The sequence below is a fragment of the Hemiscyllium ocellatum genome, chromosome 25 (assembly GCF_020745735.1).
Source record: "Hemiscyllium ocellatum isolate sHemOce1 chromosome 25, sHemOce1.pat.X.cur, whole genome shotgun sequence".
Lineage (NCBI taxonomy): Eukaryota > Metazoa > Chordata > Chondrichthyes > Orectolobiformes > Hemiscylliidae > Hemiscyllium > Hemiscyllium ocellatum.
In genome coordinates this window covers 33,686,075-33,693,026 of record NC_083425.1, presented here as the reverse complement: position 1 = coordinate 33,693,026, position 6,952 = coordinate 33,686,075, and the positions used below count along the sequence as shown (strand labels likewise).

Genomic DNA, 6,952 nt, shown 5'->3' with positions numbered 1-6,952 from the left:
CCCCATAGCATTACTCGACCAGAGTATACTTGCAAGCCAATCAGCACTCTTTCTTGGGCAGAATAAATTGTTTGCTTGCTTTGAAATTTGGTATTCTTGCAGCTGTCCTGATTTATTCTTTTATGGTTCAGTGTTCAATACATCTTCTATTGACACCATTCTTATAAAGAGCCTCAGGTTGTTTCACCACATCAAGCTGCGAGAGGAATAGACAGACATTATTATTGAATTAGCTGATGAGTTGAGTTTGTAAATTTGTGCTTGAGACGCATGAAGAAGAGGGAGGTGGTAAACTGATTGTTTCCACATCTCACTGCCTGTCAACTAAAGAATGCTCAATTTAGTCCTATCCTTGGCTTCCTGTCTGTTAAATAATCCTCTATCAATGCTGATATGATACTCAGCCCACAACATCATCAAATGGTTACAGCAGAGAAGGAAGCTATTTGCCCAGTCATGTCTATGCCAGTTCTTTGCAAGAAAAATGTTGTCAGTTGATGAGCAAGGGAGTCATCAGCTGTGTGAAAATCTATTGTTTGGTTACAGTTAAGATTTACTTGAAATTGACTATTTCAATTCTAAACTACCTAACCTTAAGCAGCATTTTACAAATTCTATTGGAAAAGAAGATCAAGCTAATTATTGAGGAAATTAGCTGGGACTGTGTATTTCTGTAACTGGTCAGCCAGTCCCTTTTCTTCAGAAAGCCATGTGCCTCAGCACAGAATGTGTCTTTTGAGCAGAGTGCTGGGAATTTGGTGACTAGGGGAAGGAGGTCCTTTTTTGCTTATGCTTTTTCTAATTTTATGAAAGACAGAATGAAACCATGTTTCTGAAGTATCATTTGCACCCACACAAACTCCTGAATATCCAATGAAGTTCTTTGAGTATCCAGCAGATAGTTACTACAAACTGAGTTTGTAAGCAGAATAGACACAGCAGGAAACTTATTTTTTGCAAGTTAGAGGCCTGTGGCTGGAGATTTCCAGAGAAAGCCACAGTGATTCAAATAGATTTTGTCTGTGTGTGTGTGTGTGTGTGTGTGTGTGTGTGTGTGTGTGTGTGTGTGTGTGTGTGAGAGTGAGAGAGAAAGAGACTGTGTGTATACACTTCAGCATCGTCCACCCGTTTAACATAGAGAGGCAGATTCACACCTAGCTAATGGAATCTGTAAATGATAGCAATACCCAACATTACAATTGGCATGGGTCTCCTGAACTTGCTGAAACATGGCATATATACCTCCTGAGTGAGAACACTGGCAGTTCTTGGGTCTGCAGCCTGCAGGTACAGAGAGCACACTGAGAAAGATTGTTGTGAGCATTTGTGCTCAGAGGCTTAATTCTGAATGTTGGGTTGGTTAGCACCATGGCTGCCTTTGAATGAAGCTGGAGGAATGATCATTAATAGCACCGACAGCAATAACCTGCTGAAGGGTGGACAGGGAAGCAGCAGAGAGGAGAAGACAGATACAACAATAGCTATGAATTACCACCAGCAAATTTAGTAAATTATTATCAGTGACCACTGTTTCTCAGTTACTCCTAAAGGTTAGCTCAGTAATACACCTAGACATTATTCCCAGTAACTCTCATAGATTACCGCAGTAACTTGTATAGAATACCTCCAGTGTCCCTTCTTCAAAGCTCCAGTGACTCTGAAGGATTATTTCAGTAATTCCTATAGATTATCCTCAGTAACTCCTACACATTATCCCAGTCACTCCTGTAAAATTTCCCTTTAGTGACTGTTTAAAAAACATCACGCTCCAAATAACCAACCCTTCAGTCCTCCAGGTAATACCAACATTAACCCCACCCCCAAATAATCCATAAATACTAGATGTTCAAAATTCTTTTCTCCATCAGATTGTTCTTTTTCCCCTGAAATAATCCAGTTCAGCAAAAGACAATCATCTTTTTAACTTCAATCTACCTCTTTATAAACACAAGGATATTGTGTTGTTGTGGTTCTGCTCGCCGAGCTGGAAGTTTTTGCTGCAAACGTTTCGTTCCCTGGCTAGGGAACATCATCAGTGCTGTTGGAGCCTCGTGTGAAGCGCTGCTTTGATGTTTCTTCCGGTATTTATATTGGTTTGTTCTTGCCGCTTCCGGGTGTCAGTTTCAGCTGCAGTGATTTGTATGTGGGGTCCAGGTTGATGTGTCTGTTGATGGATGTTCTTGCCGTTTCCGGGTGTCAGTTTCAGCTGTAGTGGTTTGTATATGGTGTCCAGGTCAATGTGTCTGTTGATGGAGTTTGGGGATGAATACCATGCTTCTAGGAATTCTCTGGCTGTTCTCTGTCTGGCTTGTCCTAAGATAGTGGTGTTTTCCCAGTCAAATTCATGTTGCTGGTTGTCTGAGTGTATGGCTACTAGAGATAGCTGGTCGTGTCGTTTTGTGGCTAGCTGATGTTCATGGATGCGGATTGTTAGCTGTCTTCCTGTTTGTCCTATATAGTGTTTTGTGCAGTCCTTGCATGGTATTTTGTAAACTACGTTAGTTTGGCTCATGCTGGGTATTGGGTCCTTTGTTCTAGTGAGTTGTTGTCTGAGCGTGGATGTTGGCTTGTGTGCTGTTATGAGTCCTAGGGGTCGCAGTAGTCTGGCTGTCAGTTCTGAGACGCTCCTAACGTATGGTAGAGTGGCTAGTCCTTTTGGTTGTGGCATGTCCTCGTTCCTCATCTGGCTGTTTCCCCAACTCTCTCACTTGTCCTACCTCCCCCTCCCACCCCAACACCCCACTACCTTGCAGCCAATGGTGGTCCTATCAGAAGTAAGGAGCGCCCAATGGCATCCAGCGATTGTGGGAGCACACAAGCCTTTCCATCATGTCAAGACCGCGATCTATGGGGGGCCAATCTCAACCAAGAACTGTCCAATGTCAACTAATTCTGGAAAGTATTGGTGGTTTAGCCCCAATTTGTGGGAACTGCATAAGGTTGTGTGTTGGTACAAGGTTGCTGAGTCATTTCCTGTACATAGATTCTGGATACGTTAATGTTCAGATCAAATAAGTCAGTGAATGAGCTGCTCCTGTACCAGTGAGTTGAATCTGAAAGGCCCCAGTCCTTTTCTTCCCCACTCAGCAGAATTACTCATTTGTTGCCCTCTGGAAGAGTTCAGCCTGAACATTCTATAATGAATGACATTAGTGGATTTGGAGAGAAAGCTGACCTCTGCTCTGCAATCTCTCATCAACTTCAGCATCATTAGTGAGAAGGTTTTGCACACTCTGTCGGAAGAAGTTTTGTACTGCGTTATTGCAAGCATACGTCGGTATAAAGCTAGTGAAGCAATTTCAAGAAAATGTCAAAGCAGCTATAGACTTGGAAAAGATGGCCTCAGGCTACAACCAAAACTGAATGATCCATGATAGTGTTTTGACGAAGTTGCCAAGCTTATTGAACCAGGAGTCAAAGTAATGGAACCCCACAAAAGGTCATCAAAATGTTATCGTGTTTGCTGGCCTTTGAGATAGTGATAAAACTACAGCATGCACAAAGCTAGCATACAGTTTCTGAAGGAAAGGCTGGAAGAGCTTGTTTAATCTGCACAGACACATTCAGAGCACAGGCATTTGACCAAATGATGCAGAATGCAACCAAAGCAAGAATCCCATTCCATCAAAGCCATACAGAAATGGATCTAGTGAACATAGCCACAGAAGACATGGAGACTTTTCAAGAAGAACACTTTGAGATAATAATTGTGGATACCAGTTGTTGACACAAGCAAGAAGCCTCTTTATTTAAAGAAATGCCACACATTTCAAATATTATACAGCCAGATGACATTATCTATTTTTTTTTCACTTTTCGGCCCTCACGACCATCTTCTGTTTATTTTTTTTTCTCTTTTTCTTTTTGTCTTTCTTTTTTTCTTTTTTAAATTCTTTTCTCTTTTTTTTCCCTTTACCGCCGCACTACCACCTAACTGCGGTAGTGCTTATTTTTCCCCAGCACCCATGGTGTGTGCAGGTTTGATGACATTATCTATGTAGTGGATGCATCAATCAGTCAATCTGTGAAGCACAAGCTAAAGCTTTCAAAGAGCAAGTGGTTGTCACATGAGTAGTTCTAACTGAACTCGCTGGTCATGCAAAAGGAAGAGGTGCTCTGTGCTATGACTGCCACCAAATGTCCAATCCTTTTCATTGGTACAGGAGACCACTGACAATTTTCAACTATTCAAATCAATGTTTTTCATTCGTAAGCTTCTTGGCATGGGTGATATTGAATGTTTAAAAGACAAGACAGAGGATCTAAATTGAAAGGCACACTTGAACACGGTCAATTCACACTCCAAAATCTGTCTAAATAATGTCAGAATGTTATGAAGATAGGGCCTGTCAGTCACAGTGCATATGCTCACTGGCTTCAGAACCAATTCCATGAACAAACACAGTGAAGAAGATGTAATGGCAAGGCAACCAAACTGATGACCATAATGGACAGCAATAGAGACCAAGAATTGGATAATAATGATGGTGTAAAGCTCTTCAGTAAACCAGGAGGAATACTAAGAATAGTTTGGAGCTGGTGAAACAGCCAGTTTTTCTAACAAAGTATAAAGAATTTGCTCAAAAAGTTAAAGAAATAAAAAGAACCAAAGGACACTTCAAGGCTGGTTATATGCTCAAAAAATGTCAAGCCATCTCAAATGGCCAAACTTAACCAGCAGATGGTGACATATGTATGAACCCAAATTGTTATTCTTAGTCAATAGTCTCTACCCTGTTCCCAGTTTATACAGGCACAGAAATATACAGCATGGAAACAGACCCTTCCATCCACTTGTCCATGAAGACCAGATGTCTTGTATAAATTTAGTCACATTTTCCAGTATTTGTCCCATATCCCGCTAAACCCTTCTTAATTATAGACCAATCCAGGTGCCTTTTTTAAATGTTGTATTCATATCAGTGTCCATCACTTTCTCTGGTAGCTCATTTCATAGACACACCATCCTCTACGTGAAAAGGTTGCCCTTTAGATCCTTTTTACCTTTCCCCTCTCACCTTAAATCTATGCATTCTAGTCTGGGGAAAAGACTTTGTCTGTTTACCCTATCTATGCCCCTTATAATTTTATAGAGCTCTGTAAGGTCACCCCTCAGTCTCCACTCCAGGAAAAATAGCCCCAGCCTATTCAGCCTCTCCAATAGCTCCAACCCTGGCAACATCCTTTTAAATCTTTTCAGAATCCTTTCAAATTTCACACCATCCTTCCTTTAGGAGGGAGTCTAAAATTGCACAGCATGCTCCAAAAGTCCTAACCAATGTCCTGTACAGCTGCAACATGACCCTCCAACTCCTATACTGACCAATAAAGGCAGCATACCAAACACCTTCCTCACTGTCCTATCTACCTGAAACTCTACTTTCAAGGAGCTATGAATCTGCACTCCAACATCTCTTTGTTCAGCAACACTCCCATGACCTTACCATAAAATGTATAAGTCCTGCTCTGATTTGCTTTTCCAGCATTTCACATCTATCTAAATTGAACTCCATGTACCACTTCTCAGCCCATCTGATCAAAATCCCATTGTACTCCGAGGTAACCCTCTTCCCTGTCCACTACACCTCCAATTTTAGTGTCACCTATAAACTTACTAACTATACCGCCTATGTTCACATCCAAATCATTTATATAAAGCAGTGGACCTAGCATCGAGTCTTGTGGCACTCCACTGGTCACAGACCTCCACTCTGAAAAACAATTCTCCACCACCATCCTCTGTCTGATACCTTCAAGTAGTACTGTATCCAAATGGCTAGTTCTCCCTTTATTCCCATGTGATCGAACCTTGCTAACCAGTCTACCATGAGGAACCTTGTCAAACGCCTTACTGAAGTCCATATATATCATATCCACTTCTCTGCCCACATCAATCTTCTTTCTTACTTCTTCACAAAACTCAATCAAGTTTGTGAGACATGATTTCCCACACACAAAGCCATGTTGACTATCCATAATCAATGCTTACTTTTCCAAATGCATGTAAATCCTGTCCCTCAGGATTCCCTCCAACAAATTTCCCACCAGCGATGTCAGTCTCAAGATCTATAGTTCCCTAGCTTTTCCTTCCAGCTTTCTTAAACAGCCAACCTCCAGTCTTCCGGCACCTCATCTGTGGATATCAATGATACACATATCTCAACAAGGGGCCCTGCAACTTCTTCCTCACTTCTCACAGAATTCTAGGGCACACTTGGCCAGGTCCCAGGGATTTATCCACATTTATGCATTTTAAGAGATCCAGCACCACTGCCTCTGTAATATGGACATTTTTCAAGATGTCACTATTTCTCATTTTCTCTATCTTTCATATCCTTCTCCACAGTAAACACTTAATGCAAAATACTTGTTTAGTATCTCAGTCATTTCCTGTGATTCCACACAAAGGCTGCCTTGCTGATCTTTGAGGGGCCCTATTCTCTCCCTAGTTACCCTTTTGTCCTTAATGTATTTGTAGAATCCCTTTGGATTCTCCTTAATCTGATTTGCCAAAGCTATTTCATGTCAACTTTTTGCCCTCATGATTTCCCTCTTAAGTGTACTCCTACTGCATTTATACTTTGCTAGAGATTCACTCAATCCCTGCTGTTTATACCTGACATGGTTACTTCCTTTTCTTGACCAAAACCTCAATTTCTTTAGTCATCCAGCATTTTCTACACCTACCAGCTTTGCCCTGCCGCTGAACAGGAACATACAGTGTCTGGATTCATTATCTCATTTTTGAAGGCTTTTCATTTTCATAATTTCCCTTTATCTGCGAACATCCCCAGTCAGCTTTTGAGAATTTTTGCTTAATACCATCTAAATTAGCCTCCCTCCAATTTAGACTTCAACTTGCAGATCCAGTCTATCCTTTACCATCTCTATTTTGAAACTAATAGAATATGGTCACCCAACCCAAAGTACTCCCCAATTGACACTTCAGTCA

General features: G+C 41.3%; 1 pseudogene; it reads left to right on the top strand.

The window, feature by feature from the left end:
* Positions 1-3,143: 3,143 nt before the first annotated feature.
* On the top strand, positions 3,144-4,699 carry LOC132827978 (signal recognition particle subunit SRP54-like; annotated as a pseudogene).
* The last annotated feature ends 2,253 nt before the right edge of the window (positions 4,700-6,952 follow it).